At 46.2% G+C, this 20,806-nt stretch overlaps 1 protein-coding gene across 1 annotated transcript in view; it reads left to right on the top strand.

The window, feature by feature from the left end:
- LOC138504127 (proprotein convertase subtilisin/kexin type 5-like) overlaps positions 1–20,806 on the top strand; it is a 1,167,632-nt gene that overhangs the window by 985,618 nt on the left and 161,208 nt on the right. The gene's annotated exons all lie outside the window — the stretch shown is intronic.

Here is a 20,806-nt window from a genome sequence, read left to right as displayed (position 1 = left end):
AGATGCTGCATGAGTCCAGCTGAAGACTTCTGGGAGCACTGTTGTTCCAGAGTAGGCACTGTGTGGTGCCTAGTGTGACAGAGTGGTCCGGTTGCAAAGAATCAAACTGACTCTTAAAGAAAGTCCTTTTGAGACTTCTTGTTGCATTGATATGACAAGGAACATGCCAGACCTACGTTTCTGGAAAACTCAACATTTGACACAGTGGTATGGAATAATCTAGCCTTATAGCCCACTTTAGGCTGTACAAGTGGCTAAAGACCTATGTGAAACGAATTCCTATAACGATTTCGCTGGAATTAGAATTTTTCTCGCTGGTATAGACTGCTACACCGGGCCTGAAGGCTATTGCCGTCTGTGATGATTTGGATAAGCTCTATCTTATGTGATGATGGGCCTGCTAGGGATTGGTTTGGTCAGGGTGGCCGCAATCCAATATCCCTCCTTGAGGGGGAAGGGGTTTAGTGGGGATCACACAGGTTGCCCACCGAACCCACCAAGGCGTGGTATTGCACCCTAAATGGTTTTCACAGACACATAAAGACACCTACCATCAAGAATTGGTAAAACCCCCAACATTTCCTTGTCAGGAATAACTAAACCGACCTTCTCAAGCATTCTTACATGAGAACAATAACTCATTAACAAACAGAATGCAATCTGATTAATCTTTATCCCGGCTTTCCTAGAGAAGGACTTTGCTGGGCCGCACACTCACAAGGACCTGTTACACTGGCACCACGTTTGGTAATGCAAGTATGAAGTTTGAGAAACATCAAGTTTCCAAGCTGAGGGAATGAGGCAACTGCAAACCCGGCGGTTGGAGGGATAGGCGAGATGCCAAGTATCGTTTTCCTACAGTCTTGGAATGCAACAAATGGACAAACACCGGCAGAAAGATTTCCGGGATGGCAAAATCCCTTGACTTCTATAACGACATGGAACAAACAGGTGAGTGTAATCGCCTAGTTACCCAATGCAAAGAGGCTTATTTTAGGGAGGCAGATTTGAAAATCTGTTGTCGCCACACGATCACCAATCTAAAACCTCAAGACCAACCAACAGTGACCCCAGCCAATCCCATGGGCCGACACAATTATCAAAATGCCAGAGAGTATGAGAGAGAAGGGTTGAAGTCAAAAAGCATAGGACTTCCTTCATACTTTAAAGAACAGAGATGCGTGGTAGGAAGGGTAATAATATTACCAGTCTGAAAAAGAACCCTGAATGAGGGAGTGTGGTGGGTACCCATTGTTACTAAGATGAAAGCTGAGAAACCCAAGATCTGGGAGAGAGCTAATACTGAATGCTGAGTGTAGGAAGGTATGCTTCAGGGAAACCAAGTATGAGCTTCAGGCACTAGAGGCTGAGGAGAAGTCTGAGAAGAGAACCACGAGAGCCTGAAACCTGGGAGAGGTCTCTGGATTTGTGAAAGCAGGAAGACTGAATACATGCCCAGAATATGATCACCATTTGAAAGAGACTTCCAAAAGACCACCTTTTGATATGTTGTTTTAGGCTACGGTTGGTCATTCAGGGGTTGTTTTTGTAAATGCTTCTGTTGGCTTCACTTTGACACCTTTTGTGCTATAACTTCAGGGTAGTTTGGAGGCTAAGGACCTATTAAGTATAGGGTTTGAACATCTTTTTGCCCGCATCCTTCTGATCATGTGTTAAAGATTACGGAGTCTCTGGAGGGTCAAGCATTATTACGAAGTAATACTTTATGATTTGGGCTTATGCCATAGTGGGTGGCGGAAATGCAATTGATGCTTCACTTTCTTGGCCCTTTTTCGACACTGATTTTATTAGAATTCCCTCTTCAATTGTAGAAACTTTCCAAGTCCCCCATAGGAATTTGATTCAAACCCTACACTGAAAATAGGGTCTATCTACTATATGCGGTCCGAAATGCAAGACGGATTCAAAGGTATAGTTGTCTCAATATTTGCCATTTATTAAATGAAGAGGGGTGAGATAAACGCCTGTTTATCCCTATCCTAACAAGGATGTCCTGCCTAGCAAACTAAAATGAAAGAAAAATGACCTAATGTCCAAAACATCTCTGACCCTCATGCTAATAAATAAAACAAAAACATACAAGGAATATTTGACTGTTTTCAATTGAACAAACAATAGAATTGTTCAAACTCATACGTTTAGAAAGTACTCCTTGTGACAAGGGTTGGACTCCGTTCCCCTGGACCAATTCAGGAATAGTCTTAGAAAAGTTCTGATTCAACAAAATTCTGTTCAGTGTAACGCAAACAGTCTTTCCATCCACTGTGTCCTTCCACTTGATAAGGCAAATGTCTCTTTCACAAACACTTGTTTAAAAATCAAAGACATTTTTGTTCTCCACAGTATCCTTCTTGGCAAGGCAAATGTCTCTCTCAAAACCCAAGTTCATAAACCAAGGCAATTGTTCTCTTTAGTTTGTAAAGCACCTATTAGCATATTACACATATTTTTCAAATGAAATACTTTTGTCACGATAGCATAGCAAATACTATTAGTGATGCATAGTGTGCCAGAATGTTCTTTCCACCACACCTTTTTGCCACAAACACACTTCTTCAAATCAGCTTTTTGTTTCCTGGTACACTCACCTGCCAGGAAGAAAACTCCTATAACTACAATAGCTCTTAGTGGCAATATTTGTTTCAGGATTCTCCACAACAGTATCCTGTGTGAGAAGGGCTGATCAATGGCTGCCTCTTTGTATAGTCTCTCGACTTTTGGCAATGTGGGTAACAGGTTTCCCCAAACTTGGAACTCAAGAAATGAGAATTGCGCCCAAGTTGCCTCTTGACTGCTTCTTGACAGCCTCTTCACTGTTGGCAATGTGGGTTACAGATTTACCCCAATTGATGTCCCCAAGAAGGGGAGTTGCGCCCTTGCCACATCTGTATTACTCCTTTACAGCCCCTTGGCTGTTGGCAATGAGGTTACAGGTTTCCCCCAATTGGTGTCCCATAGAAGGGGAGTTGCACCCTTGTTGCCTCTGCACTCTATTTGTTCAGTATTCACAAATATGGTTAGTTTGGTAAGCAACATTGTTTGCTATCAATCACCCTGCTCGGAGTGCCCCGGGCTCACCTTTCGCTTCAGGACAACTCACCGGTCTTCTTTGGCATCTCTGCTTCCCTTCTCGTTGCTGTGGCTTCGGTGTCCTGTCCGCCTTGCTGCCAGTTTTCACGTTCCTTTGACAGACTGCACAGCTCTTCCCTGGAGCTCTGACAACTCTGTTGGACCTCTGTAACCTCCCGCACATCAAAGCGCCACACGCTGGGTTAGCAGTACGTCTCCCACTCAGCTGGCTGTCTCTTCTTGATGCTGCTTCCTGCTACACACACTCAGCAATGTTGCACGCCTTCCTTTCTCGCGTTGGCATCAGCTAGCCTTTTTTCTTCTGCGGCAATCCCAGCGCTCAAGTCTGCTAATGCCCCTGCATCTCTCTCCTTCAGCTGCAACTAATTTCTGAATTTAAAAGCCCTGCATAGATTGCATAGCAGTAACATTAGTTTGCTCTATTTTACAATATGCCATCAATGCTTCAGGAAGAATAGGGGAATCATGAGGTAAAGAGGTCACCCGTTCCCCCTGATGAGCCCTCTCCCATGTGATCCTCCCCCATAATACCACCCCAAGGGTCAGGATCTGCTAGCTGCTGCCTTTCTCTGAACACGAGAGGAGGCCCATACCGGGATTCAGTGATGGTCTTACTGGATTCATCATAGTACCTACTATTCACTTGTTTAACTTTCTGGCCTCTAATCAGCTCTTCATTGACTGGGGCCTGTAGGACCTATACTCCCCTTCTCCATGAACTTGCCTCGGAAAGCACAGGCGCCCTTGGCCCATGGTGGCCTCAGGGTGTGATGGGAGCACAAGGATGATCAGGGCAACTTGAACTGGGCAGAGCTCAGGGAGATCCCTTGGGGTACAAAGATGCCATGTTTAGGGACCTGTAGGAGGGGGTACCTTCCCATGCTAGTGGAATGATCCATGGCAGGAGCAAGTGAAATACCATATTCCCCTAGTCTCTGCATCTCCACCAAAAGAAACTGGGAGTTGGCAAAAGTAGGTAATCACAGATGCGCAATATGAGGATGAAAATCTCCTACAAGCTGTAGTCTTGCCGAGCAAGAACACAAGTTACAAGAGGAAGAGGCTTCAGCAACTCATTTTATCATAGGCTCTACAGCGAAGGATTGGACCATAATCGTACAGGATCTGGAGTTTGAACTTAAAATGAGGGAATATTTTGAGCAAAGGATTATTGGATCAGGTCACACAAAGTGGGTCTGTTCCAAAAGACCAACACCTTTTGAAGATCAAAGTTGATCAAAAAGTTCCAAAACCTATATTTAAAGGTACTTGCCCTACGCTACAAAGGAAATGTTCAAATGATGCGGCCAGTAGAAAGTCTTCAAACTTAGTATTAAGAGTCCTTAGGCACCAAGCTGGCTTATGCTTCAACACAAAATGTTCCACGGTTTGGTAAATTCAAGTATTCAGTAACCCTAAACTATAGATGTCCATTCATATGCTAATCCTAACCAAAATAAACAACTGTTCTTAGGAAGGCTACATCAAGAACTAATCACAGTATGGATGTTCCCTCGGTCTCTCTGTTTTCAACATACGCCTTAGGACCTCCCCCAGGTATTCTGTTCAGGGCTTTCTCCTCTTGGATTTCTCCATCACTTTGCAAATATTAACTTATAGTTTGTTCCGCATCCTCAGGACTTCAGGATTCACGGGAGGTTCATGCTAGACTTTGGGTTTCTCAGGTTTCACATCTGGTATTTTCTTGACTTTAGGCTTCTAAGTATTCACTGCAGGTCCTCCCTGTACTTGAAGTTTCACAGGATTCACGACCGGCCCCTCCTGGGTCTCGGGACTATCAGCATTCGCAACAGGTCTCTCCTGGACCTTGGCTTTAATGGTCATTCTCCCTCCCCCTTCATTCTGAATCCATTTCAGGAAGCAGCAAATATTCTCTTGCCACCTCACCACTAGCCTGGGACCCCTACTTTCCTTTCCCTGGTGTCGCTGGTGGAAAGCCTTAGATTCTGGTTCGAATTCCTCCAAAGACTGTAGAGGAGCTGGTAGGCTCTTCTGGTGACCACTATTTCTGAAGACTTTCAATGCTTTGCAGCTTTCCACCTTTTCTTCCAGCCTGGCCATGCTTGTACTGCCTTCCTTCAGGAAGTAATTCCTGCAGGCTTCCTCTCTCCAGCAGTCTCTCCTTATAGCAATGGACTACCAGCATGTCGGTCTCTTCCGGGGGAAAAATACTCAACTTTCCCAGCACCGTTTCTACTCGTGAGGCTATGGAGTAATTTTGAAGGCTGACTCTGATTGATTGGCTCTGAGCTTAGAGGTCCTAATTCCACTCTTGAAATAATCAGTTGCGTTCTGCTATTGGTATCTTATTTTATGGTTTCCAATAGACTTACTTCATAACCGTGAGGTTGCAAAATAATCAGTGGCATGCAGCAACATCTTGGATTATACTTCTCTGCTGTCAGTGGCTTCGTGCTGCTCCGTAGTATCTTCCTGCTGAGGGTTGGTCTACTGCTGCACGAGTACTGAACTGTGTGGTCTTTAGGCATTCAATGGGAAGATTCCTTTCTATTAAGTCAGCCCAGGGCGGTTTAAGAACTCTGAAGGTTTGTGGGCAGTAATTGACTGACGGTTGTGGGCTCTGTTTTCACCATCAGTGTTCCCTCTCATTCCATTTTCATACTAGCTCTGCTCATCAATGCTTGTTTTGAGAGGGGAGGGTCTTCTGCGCTCGGCTAGATACAATTTGCAGCGAATATGCAAGTCTGAAAATGTTTATTTATTATAGTTTGTTTCCAGTAAATTCCAAAATTGTTCAACTTCTAAAATCTTGAAAGTGTTCAACCTCACACAATCGAATCACAATTTCCCCCAAACATATGATGGCCCACATTTGGGTCAGAATTATTCAATTTATAGTGTTCAAAGTGTTCATCTTCACACTTACTGTAAGATCCAAAATGATTTGATCTTTTGTTATAGAACCTCAGTGTCCAACCTCAACACAGGTTTCTCCACAGTTGTTTTTATGGATCATCAAAAGGTTATGTTTCTCTCTGATATTATTTAGGTAGTTATGGATCCTAAGTAATAGTGTTATTTATATTTAAGCAATTTTTAAATAATATCTGACAAGATGGAAGGACTGGATACGATGATCCAGCCAGAATGAACTCCAGAACTCCGATCCGTACACTGGGCCATTCCAGTGTCATGCTAGCTCTGTTCATGTTGCTCTGATAGATGGCGGGGACAGAGGGTAGGCATGAGCTACCACTGCTATAGGGAGGCTTGGGGAGTGTTGGTGAGGTGATATATGGTTATTGTACTATATACAAATCTTGAGGGGAGGAGGGGCATTTCTTGTGGTTGAGTTGTCATTTATTTATTTATTGTGCATTCATAAGGCGCTTATAATAGTGTTTCAAAGCTCCCACAGGTCAACGGGAAGGGAACATGGAAAGGCAAATATAATAACAGTGAAGAGAAAGAAAGAAGCGGTCCTACTAGGCCTTGTGAGCATTCAGAACATGCAAGTGCAGACAGAGAAGGGACTAGGGAGGGGGGTAAGTGCTAGGGGTTCCACGCTAGGGAGTACATTTGCAAGCTGCTGTTAAGTGCCTGGCAGAGATCACTTGGTAAGAGTGGTCAATTGGCAACACAATAAGTGCAGACCTGTGAGACAGCACAGGCCAGTGGGTGCCCAAAGGCAAGTGTTGGGAGTGGGCGGAGACTGAAGGTGATTGGGGGAGGGGTGGGAAGGACCCAGAAGGACACATAAGGACCCTCATCACCAATCTCGGCAACTGAGGGGTTTAGCAAGAGAGGGAGAGTGGGAGGGGGGAGGTGAAAAGGAGAGTGTTGAGCTTCTGGAATTTGAGGAGATCCGGCTCAAGACCCAGAGGAAGGGGGAGGCCGTTCCAGAGGAGGGAGCCAGCAGAGGAAAGAGATCAGCCAACAGCTCGCTGTTTAGAGTAACGCTTGATATGCAGAGTTGGTGTCAGAGGAGCGTAAAGATCTGGAGGGAGGGTTTTTGGTGAGAGCCTGTTGTAGATAGAATGGTCCCCAGCCCCAGAAAGCCTTATGGATAATGCTGAGGGATTTGAATTTGATCCTTGCAGCAAGCGGTAGCCAGTGGGGAGATTTTAGGCTGGAGAGATGCAAGTCCCTGAGCTTAGGTCCAAGGATAAGTCTTGCAACCCTGTTCTGGATAAGCTGGAGATGACGTAAAGAGGAAGAGGGTAGATTAAGTTTGAGGCTGTTTCAGTAGTCAAGCCTAGAGAGTACCAGAGCTCTAGAGACATTGAGCTGCTGGGGGAAAGTGAGGAAAGGAAGGATTCCTTTGTGGAGGTGGATTTGAACGTGGGCCTTCTTTGCAAGGTCCTGGGTGTGAGGGAGGGAGGAAATGAAGAGAAGTCGAAGATGACTCCAAGGTTTCTGGCTTCAAATTAAGGAGAACGGGGGAGAGCCCATACAGGGTGGCCAGAGTGAAGAGAAGAAAGAGGGAGCCGGAGTCACAATGGGAAGTATCTCGGTCTTGCTGAGATTGAGGCAGAGATCATTGCAGGCACACCAGGACTGAATGGCAGATAGGCAGTCGGAATGATGGAGGAAGTAAGGAGAGGATCAGAGGGAAGTTTGAAGAAGAGTTGCATCATCTCCATAACGTTGGAAATAAGGGGCGAAAGCGTAAATTAGGTGTGCAAGTGGAGCAAGATAGATGTTAAAGAGCCAGGGAGAAAGGTTGAAGCCCTGGGGAATGCCATAGGTGAAGATAGAGGTGGGTTAGGAGGTCAAGTGGCTGAAAGTGCAGTAAAGCTGAATATAGTGCAGCGGACCGGAGGCAAGTGCAAAAGACTGGCGGGGGAACCCGGGACCTGTAATCCTCTGGATGTGAACCAGGCAATCAGTCCGCAAAATCTGAACAGAGTTAGGGAGGAGAAAGGACGGCAGAGAGAAAAAAGAACTGAGGTTAGCAGGGGAGAGGGAGAGAGAAGGAGGAAGAGAAGAGGAAGGTCTTGAGAGATGTCTGGAACTTAAGGTGCTCTAGCTCAAGGCAGGGAAAGGCAGGGAGGCTGTTCCAGAGGAAAGCACCTGCAGAGAATAAAAATCTACCCCCAAATCTCGGTTTGTGAAAGCGGCTCACCCGCAGAGAGTTGGAGGACGACGAGTGGAGGACTCTAGAGCGAAGTATTTAGGAAGAGCTTGTTGTAGATAGTGCGGGCCCTGGCCGCAGAAAGCCTTGTGTATTATGCAGAGGGTTTTGAACTTGATCCTTGCAGCCACGGGCAGCCAGTGGAGGGATTCCAGCACTGGAGGGATGCAGTCCCTGGGCTTGAGGTCAAGGAAAAGTCTTGCGGTTCTGTTGTAGATGAGTTGTAGAGGACAGAGAGTAGAAGTAGGAAGAATGAGTCTAGAGCGAACCGGGGCTCTCAAGGTGGTGAGCCTCTGGGGGAAAGTGAGAAAAGGAGGTGAAGTTGCTAGTGGGGCTTTTTGGAGATGTCTGAGATGTGAGAAGAGAAGGAGAGAGTAGAGTCGAAGTTGACCCTAGATTTTTTGCCTTATTGGTAGGTGAGGGTGCAGGCCCAAGGGAGGCCAGCCAGTGTGAAAGTGGGAGCCCGGGAGCAGGGGACCCAATGAGTATTATCTCTGTCTTACTGGCGTTCAGGAAGAGATCGTTGGCATCACACCAAGACTGAATTGCGGATAGAGTCAAGGATGAGCGAGGAGGAGGCCGAGGGTAGCCTGAAAGAGAGCTGCGTGTCATCCGCATAACACTGAAAGTTAAAGGTAAAGGTAGAGATCCTGTGGTCCAAGGGGTTCATGTAGATATTGAAGAACCAGGGGATAGGTTAGATCTCTGGGGGACACCACAAGTAGAGAGTGATAGGGGAGAGAAAGGACCCAAGTTCCACCTGGGACAGCCGATCAGAGAGAAAGGAGGTGGGCCACGGCAGGGACTAATCTGTGATTCCCAGGGTATTACACAGACGGGTGATCAGGATGTTGTGGTTTACCGTATCGAAAGCAGAAGAGGTTGAGAAGAATGAGTTTTTTGAGCAGAGGGGGCACAAGAGAATACTTGAGAGGGGAAAACTCCAGTGGCAAAAGAGGTTGCAGAGGTTGCCAAGGCTGGAGCGAGAGTGTCAATATTGTCTTTGATGGTTTTGGAGGGGCAGGGGTCCACCTGTTTGGATGAGGCTTTCATATACTGGACTTGTTTAGAGACCTCTTCAGGTGTGACAGGGGAGAGGGAGGAGAGAAGAGGGGGAGAGATGGGGGTGACGAGGGGGGGCCCAAGAGATGTTGATGCAGGAGGGGGAGCAGAAGAGAGGGAGGACAGGATGTCCTGTGTTTTGGTGGTGAAATGTGTGGCCAGGGCCGAGCAAAGGGTCTGGGTGGGTTCAGTAGAGGATGCGTCTGCAGTGGGGTTGGCCAGTTCCTTGCAGACTTGGAAAAGTTTGGCCGTGTTGTTCGATGCCACGCAGATGCAGGCTTGAATGTAAGCTTTTTTTTTTTGGAGCGGATGCAGAGTCTATATTGCCTTTTGAAGAAGGGGGCAGGCCGGCTTGTCAGAGGGTGTACCTGAAGAATTCCATTTCCGTTCCACTGCTCTGCACTTGCGTTTAAGGGTAGCCAGATCAGTAGTACCAAGAGTTGCACTTTTTGGCAGGCTTCAGTCGGACACTCATGACAGGGGCAAGAATGTCAAAGTGTTGGAGATGGAACAGTGAAAGTTAGAGAGGGCTGTATCAGGGTGGGAGTCAACCGCAGGAGTAGAAGGAGAAAAGTAGGTGGAGGCAAATGCAGCCACTGACACTCTTTTCATGGGTCGGAAGGCCTTGAAGGCAGGTGGTGGTGTAGGATGTGCCATTGCTAAATTAGAGGAGAGCTTCAAGTGAGAAGAGAATGATCAGTCCATGGGAGTGAACTAGTGAGAGGAATAGAGAGTGGGCTGTCTGTGGAGATGAGAGCATCCAAGGTGTGGCCAGCATTGTGCTTTGGACCAGAGGGTAGAATGGAAAGAGAAAGGGAGTCGCACAGGTTGCGGAAAGGTCCTGAAGAGTCAGGAGAGACGAGATGGATGTTAAGATCCCCCAGCAGGAGAAGTTGGGAAGAGGAGGAGAAGAGCCCAGGTCAGCCCATTGCGATTGAGAAAGGTGGTGAACCAGTCCATTGCCCGCTCTGAAATACCAAGTGTATGGTGGACTTGTTTTATGAGGATGGAATGGTTGAACGTGTCAAGGTGAGATCAAGTAGAATGAAAACAGATGGAGACTTAGACAAGGGATGGAAGCTGTTCTTAACAGGTGTTCAGGAGAGCAGTTTCCGTTCCTCTGGATGTTCTGAATCCATATTGATGGTCGTGTAGGCAACCAACAAGCTCAATATGCTGGCTCCATTGGGGGAAGACCAGCTTCTCGAAGAGTTTCCCAAGGAAGAGGGTGATGGAGATGGGGCAATAGTTAGCCGGACACGAGGGGTCAGCGGTAGGTTTTTTCAGGAGGGGCATGTAATTGTTCTGCTCACCTTCCGATATTTTACCAGTGGTGGTGTGATTTACAAACCTGATCACATGGCCAATTAAATTATACCTCCACTTTTCAGAAGTCTCCTTTCTCTTCATTATCTATGATGAAATGTCACATACTGAGTATTTTTCCATGGTAACAGTCAGCTGACCTGACCCACAGCTACAGGGTGGAAAGTAAAGCCTGTGGCGTTAGCAGTCTACAGCAAAAGGAAGGCCTGTGTGGTAGCGAGCAGCCTCTGATATGGAGCTGTCCAGCAAGCACAAGGCGAGATCCCCTGCCATAGTCAAGAGTACTGAGGCAATGCAGAAGTAAGTTAAGTGTGAGAAGCACAGGAGAGACGCAAACTGTTACGGCTGGGTGTCAGAACTGGAGCGTGTCCAGACATGGTGCTCCAAAAGAGATAGCAGACCAAGGGACAGTAGCGAGAGGATGGTGACATAAATGCTCAGAAGTGGAAACCAGTAGACTGACCTATTAGGCCAGAGTGAGGAGACAGTTGAAGGTTCCGATGCTAAGGAGAAGCAACGAAAGCTAAACGTACGCTACAAGCCACAGTTTAGTTTATTTATTTACATAGCGCGCCTAACCCAGGGGTATCTGGGCGCTTTTGCTTGAGTACTAAGTAGGTTTCCAATTTACAATAAGTTATTACAATAATATTACAGAATTTACATAGAGTATAAATCCAATTCTGTGTTACACAGGTAGAATATCTGAAGAAGCCAGATTGCAAACTTAAAATCTCACCAGGACCGGCATCTGACTAGGGTTACACTTCAGAGTCAAGGCATTCCTGATGTGACAAAGGTAACAAGGAGCAATGCAGTAATATACAGTAATATACAGTGTACAATGTGACTGTCATGAGGGCTAGGGGCAGCTATGTTAGGCAGGTCATCGAGCAAGGAGCCAGGTTTTTGCTTTGGCTCTAAAGGCCCAGAAGGAAGATTCTGCTCTAATGGCAGAAGGGTGTGAGTTCCAGCATTTGGCCACAAGCACCGGGAAGCTGGCACATACTGCAGTCTTTAGTCTGAATTCTGGGATGATAATAATGATAATAATGTGCTATTTATATAGCACCTTAATCCAAAGCACTTTACAGAGCACATATTTACATACAATATCACCCAACTGAAATTGGTACTCATTTATCGACCTCGGGAGGATGAAAGGCTGAGTTGGCCTTGCCGGGATTCGAACCTGCGACCTGAAGGTCACGTTCAGATCGCAGCAGCAAGCGCTCAACCCGCTGAGCTATCTTACCGGCAAGTTGAGGCAGTTGAGGTAGAGGGATCTGGTGGGTCTGTCCGTCGGATTCCTCGTAAATTTGTCTGACAAATCTTTTGGTGCGGTGTTTCAGAGGCATTTATGTGTGGTGGCAAGCGACCGTAATGAGATTCGGTCACGCACTGGTAGCCAGAGTGCTTCCCGTCTGAAAGCTGTGATGTGACCAGAATGAAGGATGTTCAAAGCTGATCTTTGGGTGTTATTTTGAAGTACTTGTAATCTGTTTAGATTCTGTGCCGAAGAGTCAAGGAATAAGGTGTTGCAATAATCCAACTTGGAGAGGATCAATGCTCTAGCTAGCGTCATGCAACTGTTGGATGAAAGGTAGGGTTTGCAAGCATTTATCAGTTTTAGTGTAAGCTGTGGTTGAAGCTATGGCATTAACTGTTTTTTTTAGAGATAGAGTGGAGTCTAAGTAGACCCCAAGTGTTTTTATCTCATTTACAACTTTGATGGTGTTTCCATCATTATTAAAAGCCTTATAGCGTCTGCCCAGATTGTTTAAACGAGCTTGTGAGCTGACGATCAGGAGTTCAGTCTTATTGTTTAAACAAAGGTTGTGAGAAGCCATCCATGCTTGAATCTCCAGGTAGATGTAATTTATTAGTTTTGAGTCATTGTCATAGCCAGTTAGCATAAAGAGGACTTGAGTGTCATCAACATAATTGGTATAGGTGACACACAGGTTGTCAAGTTGGTCAAAGAGGAGCTTAGTGAAAGTGTTGTAGAGCATGGGTGATACACATGATCCTTGCTGAACTCCACAGTGAATTGGTACAGGGTGAGTGGAAGCTGAAGCGGAGAACACCCTGGTTGCTCTATTTGAAAGGAAAGATTGGATCCCTCTGGCAGCAGAAGTTAGATGTTTGGTCAGGATCTGATGGTCGATGAGATCAAAAGCTGCTGACAGGTCTAATAGTAAGAGAATGGCCAGCTTGCCTTTGTCTTTGGTTTCGTCTATCTGTATTTTGAGGTCTGAGAGAGCGGTTTCCGTGCCGTGTCTGGGTCTGAAACTGGACTGTCGAAGGCCTAATAGGTCATTATCTTCCAAATGTTTTTGAATTTGGAGATAGGCAGCACAATCTAATATTTTTAAGAGACAGGGTACAGTTGTGATGGGTCTGTAGTTAGTCGGTATTTTAGGGTCTAGATTAGGTTTTTTGATTAACTGCATGCCGCATGCTTCTTTTCGATTGTTGGGGACTGAGCAATTTTTGAACGAGGCATTGATTAAAGCTGCTATAAAAGGTGCTTGTTTTTTAGCTCCCTCTTTGATGACTGGGGCTGAGCAAATATCTCCCTGGCAGTTGGAGGGTTTGAGGCCCTGGATGATATTTTCCACTTCTTTGGTGGAGACTGGAGAGAAATGGAAAGGGATGCACGAAGGACAAGCGCGTGAAGCCGATGGTTTGTGGGTGTTAGCACTCAGGTTTAGACTGGTTTTTTTTCAGTTTTTGCTTGTAATATGGTTATTTTGTCTGACAAGGCCTTCTGAATGTTGGCATGCCAAGCCTCATCTTTCAGGCAAGTTTCTGTGGGAGATGCAGGGGACTCTAGTTCCCTTATAATGGAAACATTTTGTGCCTGATTTGGCATTCTGAATTCTGTCATTAAAATTGTCTTTTTTGGAACTGAGGATGGCAGCTTTGTACGCACTAGCGGCTATGGAAAATTTCTCTTTAAGGATTGACAGAGTTTTTCTCCAGATGGTTTCAGATGATCTTTTTTCATCACAAAGGATTTTTAGATCCGCTGTAAACCATTTGTTGAGGTGTGCAGAAGGTTTAGGCTTTCTAAGTTTTAGAGGAGAAATATTGTTTAGTACTTGTTCAAGAGTATTGTTGTAAATTTCAACCAGCGCGAAAGGGTCCTTATCTGAGTTGTAATGTATGTTGGTAATGGGCTGTAGTAAGGGCCGTAGGTTGTTGACAGTTATGTTACGCTTATTTCTGGTGAGGGATTGAGGAGCGATAGTTGGGTTGGCCTTAAGGTCAGTGTTCTCTTGTATGGAGAAAGTGATACAGTGGTGCTTGGACCAGGCACAAGGTATAGTGTTCAGGATTGTGGTGGAGCAATTGAAGTCAGCCAACCAATCCAAGGTTCTACCTTTTGATATGGGTAGGTTCATTAATACAGATTTTGAAACCTAATTGGGAGATAGTGTTTTCAAAGATTGTGGCATACACATCTTTGGGGATCATGGAGACCCAAGTTCAATTCACCCAGCAGGATGATTTGAGAACCACTTTTCGTATTCTGAGTCAAGAGGAATGAAATGCCTTCCTCAATGGAGGAGATGGGGCCAGGGGTCCTGTAAATCAGATGGATAAGTAAGGTCCGGGTGGCAGAAAGCAGAGGTTTAACTGAGAGGAGTTCTGCTGACTGGAGAGGAGTGCTTGTAATTTCTCTAAGGCAGAGTTGAGATTTGGCTATGAAGGCTATGCCTTCTCCTTTACCAGTGTCTCTCTCTCTCTCTCTCTGTTAGTTCTGATTGTATAGTTTTCTGGAAGGGCTAGCGCGGGTGAGGGACCTGCAGCTGGGTGTAGCTAGGTTTCTGTAATCGCCAAGAAGTCTAGTTGATTGGTAGATATGAAATCTGCAATGTGGAGAACATGGCCTACTTGAGATCGAGCATTGTGTGGGTAAGGAATGAGCTATGCCTGGAGGAGGGTGCAGTGGTAGGGTTGATGGACTGATCAGTCACAGATGCTCGGTTGGAGTAGTTTTTGAGTTCTTATGAGGGAAGCGAGAGCCTAATCTAGCATTCCGCATAATGCGAGAGCAAGGGACAAGTTGTGTTGGTGGTGAGGTGAGCTGGATCCATTCAGCTGGGGTAAGAGGACAGGAGACGATTGAGAAGGTTGGCAGGTGGGGGCAAGCAGACGGTGGGTCAGACTGTATGGCGGGTAGGAATTTGGTGGCATGATGGTATGGAAGAGAGGTAAAAGGGTAGACATGGTGAGTGTTACTCTTCGAAGAGTAGCCATTTGGGCAGGGGAGAGAGGTATGGGGCTTCTGGTAGGGAAGGTGCAGCGCTGGTGTTGTAATGCGCAGTCAGGTCCTCACAAACAACTAGCGGCGACTTGCATAGGTGTGGGGAAGAAAGAAGCTTGGTTCAGTAATCAATCAGCCCCATAATTTATGGGATAGTGATACAGGTCTCTGTAGGAAGGCCCGCTATGCAGGGAGCAGAAGTCTAGGCGAAATGATGAGCAACTGGGAAGCTGAGGTTCAGGTAATAGATTAGGTCCAGTGTGCATAAACTAATCTGATAGGCTATTCTGATAGGCAGTCAGTGTCTGGGCAATATAGGCATTGCTGATAGGCCGTGCAGGGGTAGGCAATGTGGGCAACACAATAGCTGAACAGCGTGGGCACAATTGATAGTCAACACAATAGCTGGGCAGCATGGGCAATAAATTAGCTAGGCAGTGTGGGCACAATTGATAGTCAACACAATAGCTCGGCAGTGTGGGCACAATTGCTAGTCAACACAATAGCTAGGCATTATGGGCACAATTGATAGTCAACACAATAGCTAGGCAGCGTGGGCAATACATTAGCTAGGCGGCGTGGGCACAATTGATAGTCAACACAATAGCTAGGCAGTAGGGGCACAATTGATAGTCCACACAATAGCCACGCAGTATGGGCTCAATTGATAGTCAACACAATAGCTAGGATGTGATGTGACGTGACAGTGACGTAACGCCCTGCATGCTGGTGCTTGTAGTGCGAGCTCCTAGAGTGCATTGAGAAAACACATTTGAAAGACCTGCTGCATGCTGGAGCGTAAAGTGCAGGATCCTAGAGCACACTAAGCACACCACATTCGAAAAATCCACTGCCTGCTAGAACTGGAAGCGTGGGTTCCTAGAGGGAGCCCAGAAAGTCACATTGAACTGAAACAGTGCATCCTGTAGCTGGGACTAAAACATCTACACACCTGGAGAAAGCAACATTGAGCTCACACTGAATGTGGGAACTGGGAGTTCCCTACATCCTCCTTACAAATGGATACTAAAATAATCATTTACATTTTTTGTATTGTTATTTGGTAAATTAAAAAAAAAGTCTCAACTGGATAATCTATCAGTTACGATTCGCACGCACAGTCAGTTAAATTAATTGCTCTTAAAAATCCTACCACTGCCATCATGACTGAAGTAACACGCATCTATCCCACAAATACTCTAAATCAATGCAACCCAGATTATAAAAAAACATATTTGAAATATTTGTTGTTTGATTTGAAGCACCAGACTTTAAAGTACCAAATGTTTCGTTGTTTCTGTTTAGTTGTTTATAACATGTTTTCATTTTTGCAAAATCTACACATTGTCTGTTACAAAATAAAGTTGGGAGTCTGACCTGAGCTCGAGAAAGAGCCTTAAAAGAAACCGAGTGCATGCTGGTATTTGGAGTCCATACGCCTAAAGCTTCATGAGAAAGCTACACCAAGAGTACACATTGGAAAAAAATAAAAACTAGCAATGGCTCGACTCTGATCAAACAAGGACCAATCGTCAATGAACATTTGCTGAAACTGCAAAATCAGACCCTCCAAATTAGATGCAGTGCATTCCTCGTCTGAATAATGATGGCTCAGCTGTCCCCAATGGAATGATGTTGCCCACCCTACTCATGTGTACAGGCATGCAAATGAAAGGAAGGCTGCATCTCAGCACTCATGGTTGGAGGAGAGAAGGATTCTCCATAATTTGAGCAAAATCTTTTGCATGCAACAACTACAGCAGCCTCCAGAGGCCCTCGTGAGTCAGAGAGACTTCTGCAAACTTTAGCCTGAGTCATATAGGTCGATGTGTGCCCAAGGCAAAGCCGTAACTCCCATTGCGGGCATGTGTGCATTACTGTGATCATTGATCTCGTTATTCCTTTGAGGAAGCAGACCTGGGAATTCGTGCTAAATTAGAGTGCCAGAGCAAAAAGGTTGCTCACATAGTTGATAGGAGGAGCAGGTTATTTCTGTCATTGAAATCACCACCTTACTTAGATAAACATGCCATGGCAGAAAGTAACCGCTGAAGGGAGAATTCCATAGGTGTGGGTCAGGCACACCCTCCCAGATAAATACATCATCCAATTAGGAGGATCGAAAAGACTGTCACTGAGAAGAGTCTGGTGGCATTGTTGATACTGGTAGATCTACAATTGTTGATATTTCACCATGTTGGCAATGGTCATGGGCTTACATTGGATATTCTCACTCAGCAGAAGTCACGCCCACAGAGCAGAAAACAGGAAGTGCGTACACATTGTTCCTAAGGAGCTGTGTCCATCTGCCTGGTGTTTTATTTCGCTTATGGTCATTATTTTTGAGGTGCAAAGCTGTTACCATATGAGGGATGATGGATTGATGGCCGCTTGAAGACATGACTGCGGTCTTTATACCTGTTGATCCCAAATTAGCAACTCCCAGAACCCGTGTTCCTGGGACTCTTCCAAATCAGAGTAATTATGCGCCAAATCGAAAAATCGGTCAACACTCCATGTGCAATAAAATGTGTGTATGTTTACCACAAATATACAGTAGATTAAATAATTTCTTGTATTATGCTCTGTTAAAAGATGTGTGTAGGGTGCAATGGTGTGGGGTCCTACCTTTGTTGGCTAGTAGGGAGGTTGTATGCCAGTCTTTGGGTGGATGGCTGGAAGGGGGAATGGATTTAAATCATGTTTGGTGTTATGTGTGTGATAGCCAGAGAGCTGCATTTAAATTACTGTGTGATGTGTGCTAGCAGAGCTGCAGAAGATCTTATGCATTTGTTAGAAATGTAGTGGTCCAGTTCAGCCAGGTGGATCCTGCAGGTAAACCTTGGTGCTAGCTAGTCTACTGTTTGGCACTCGCAGGTATCATAATAGACGACATGGGACTAGGTCGCCGACAGCTTGTTACGCATCTATGCACAGAACACCCACAGAATAGAGTTCACCGGGACTCTGGCATGCAGGCGTTCTTAAAGCTTACCTATAATTGTGTGCTCTTGGATTTTGTGGAAGGTGCCATTAGCTATACAGGTGACCAGTGCATTGGGTTTTACAATGATAGTGTAAGTGCAGGTAATTATTGTGTGGTTAAAATGACTTTGGTTCTTGGAAGGTTGAATCAGCCATTGATTGATGGGAGGGTTCATGACACTGGGCGATTAATGCCATTTTCACATGAAACCCTTAACCTTTGTTTTAAGGGTTTTGCTGAAAGTGATGTGGTGTGAATGAAGTTGGGGGCGGGAGGCGTGAGGGGTTTGTGTAGGTGTAGGTTTAAATCCTAGAACCTGGTGGAACACACAAAGAAAAGTGCTGCACAAGCATGATTTTGAGAAGCGTCGGATTTCAAACCACAGTTGAGAGTTGAAGCAGAGGTTGTGGCTTGGTTAGTAGCGGTGAAGGTGGGCTTTGAATACTGTGCACTAGGCAACTGATAGCCAGTGAAGCATCACCAGTGCTGGCAAGATATGGTCCTAAAAGGCCAGATGCGGCATGAGTCCAGCTGCAGACTTCTGGGGGCACTGTTGTTCCAGAGTATGCACTGTGTGGTGCCTAAGAGTGGTCCCTCCACAAAGAATCACGCTGACTCTTAAAGAAAGTCCTTGGGTGTTTATTGAAAATAGAAGTGCTCAGAATGGCTTTTAACCCCTTTATTGCTGGGCTATAATGCATATCTGTGCAATTAATCTCAAAGTTCTTTGGGCCTATAGGGATCTTAGTGGAACTGTCTCTACGGCTGGACCTCTGTCTCTCTGCTCTGTCCCAGTCTTGGTTCTCACATCCCTAACCCAGACGTCCCTATCGGGGTGTTAGTAGGACCAGGATCAGTAACCCCCATCTGTCTTTTTCTCTTACTGCAATTATATGATATGATATTTTATTTGTATCACGCCCATACACAAGTGTTTCAGAGCGCAACGCAGCAAGGGAAGAGGGAAACAAGGGAGGACAAAACAATGATCTTTAGGTCTATTATTATCAAAGGATCTATTATTATTTTATCTTACTAGGCCCCGTGACATTGAGAACGTGCAAGTGCAGGGTGAGAGGGAAGGGGGAAATTGCGAGGAGCATGGGGGGGAGTGGAAAGTGCTGAACACGTGATAGAACAACAGGTAGTGCAGCCAGCAGGTGGTAAGTGCCAGAATAAGGGGTAGACAGTGGGTGTCTGATAAGTGCTGGAAGGGGACTGTAGGGTTGCAGATACAGACCCAAGTGCAGGGGTTTCCAGGCGGCAGTGCAGGTGTTTGGCTGCGAGGACAGGTTTCTGGGCCCGAAATCAAAGGGTAAGCAAGTGCCCAGTGCCAAAGCAGACAGATTAGCAGGGGAGAGGAAGAGCGAAGGCAGAAGCAAAGAGCAAGGTCTTGAGGTGGTTCTGAACCGAAGATGATTCTGCTCAAGTTGCAGAGGCAGCGAGGCTTTTCCAGAGAGAGGCACCAGCCTAGGAAAGGGATCTACCCCCTACTCGTTGCGTGGTGGAGAAGTGACGGACCCTGAGGGAGTTGGAGGTGAAGTAGCAAAGAGCTCGAGTAGGAATATATTTATGGAGGGAGAGTTGACGGTATTGTGGACCCAGGCCCCAGAAAGCCTTGTGGACAATGCAAAGGGTCTTGAATTTAATCCTTGCAGCCACTGGGAGCCACTGAAGAGATTTCAGGCTGGACACATACAAGTCTCACAGTCCTGTTTTGGATGAGCTGGAGAGGGTAGAGAGTGGTTGCAGGCAGATTAGAAAGAGGCTGTTGCAATAGTCCGGCCTAGAGAGAACCAGAGTTCTGGAGACAGTGAGGCTCTGGGGGAAGGAGAGGAAAGGAAGAATACCTCCAAAGAGGTACAGTGACTTTTTTGAGACGTCAGAGATGTGAGGAGAAAACGAAAGTGTGGAGTCGAAGATGACCCTGAGGTTCTTAGCCTAGCAAGTTGGAGCAGGGAGAGGGCCAAGGGAGGCCGGCCAGAGAGTGACAGGAAAGGAAGGTGCAGGTGTGCCGATGTGGATGATCTCCGCCTTACTGGCATTAAGGCAGAGGTTGTTGGTGGCACTCCACTCATGGATTGCAGACAGTCAGAGATGACGGAGGATGAAGAGTTGGCAGAGGGGAGTTGGGTGTCATCCACATAGCACTGAAAGTTTGAACAGAGAGCAGCAATACAGTGGAAGAGCGGTGCAAAGTATTGCTTGAAAAGCCAAGGAGAGAGGTTAGACCCCTGGGGGCCACCACAGGTAGAAAGTGAGATAGAGGAATGGAAGGACCCAAGTTGGACCTGTGAGGGTCGGTTGGAGGGGAAGGAGTTCAGCCAGGCCAGGGCCTGATCAGTGATACCCAGATTATCACGGAGGCGGTTGAGCAGGATGACATGGTTGACCTTGTCGAAGTCAGAAGAAAGATCGAGTAGGATGAGGACAGATGGGATATTGGAATCAAGGTTGGAGAGCAGGTCTTCACAGACGTTCAGGAGAGCAGTTTCCATGCTTCTGGCAGCTCTGAAGCAAGACTGATAGTCATGGAGACAACCAACAGAGTCAGTGTGAAGATAAAGCTGGGAGATGGCCAGCTAACAGCTACATTCAAAATAGCAGAAAACAGTACTAAACGCAGTCTAGTCACAGGCAATAAGTGTGGGAACAAGAGTGAGATGGGGAGAAGGTGGAAAAGTCAGGGGTATAGAATGTCGTGATAGGGGTGACTAACCCATGGTTGCAGAAGTGATAGTGTTATGATAGTTCACATTTCCAGGAAAATGGGAGAGCACCATCCTCAAGGTGCTTGAGAGGGCTCCAGGGAGACCTCACACCTTGAACTGGCAGCAGACCGGGGCCTTAGGAAGTGGGCCTTTGGTGAGGGGGCCGGCTAAAGCCTGACGGTTCCCGATGGGATACTTACAGTAAGCAAGTGTCCAATGGG

This window comes from Ambystoma mexicanum, chromosome 11, assembly GCF_040938575.1.
Source record: "Ambystoma mexicanum isolate Mex_15411 chromosome 11, UKY_AmexF1_1, whole genome shotgun sequence".
In the NCBI taxonomy this organism is placed as follows: Eukaryota; Metazoa; Chordata; class Amphibia; order Caudata; family Ambystomatidae; genus Ambystoma; species Ambystoma mexicanum.
The sequence above is the reverse complement of the archived record's forward strand: the minus strand, read 5'-3'. Positions and strand labels throughout refer to the sequence as shown.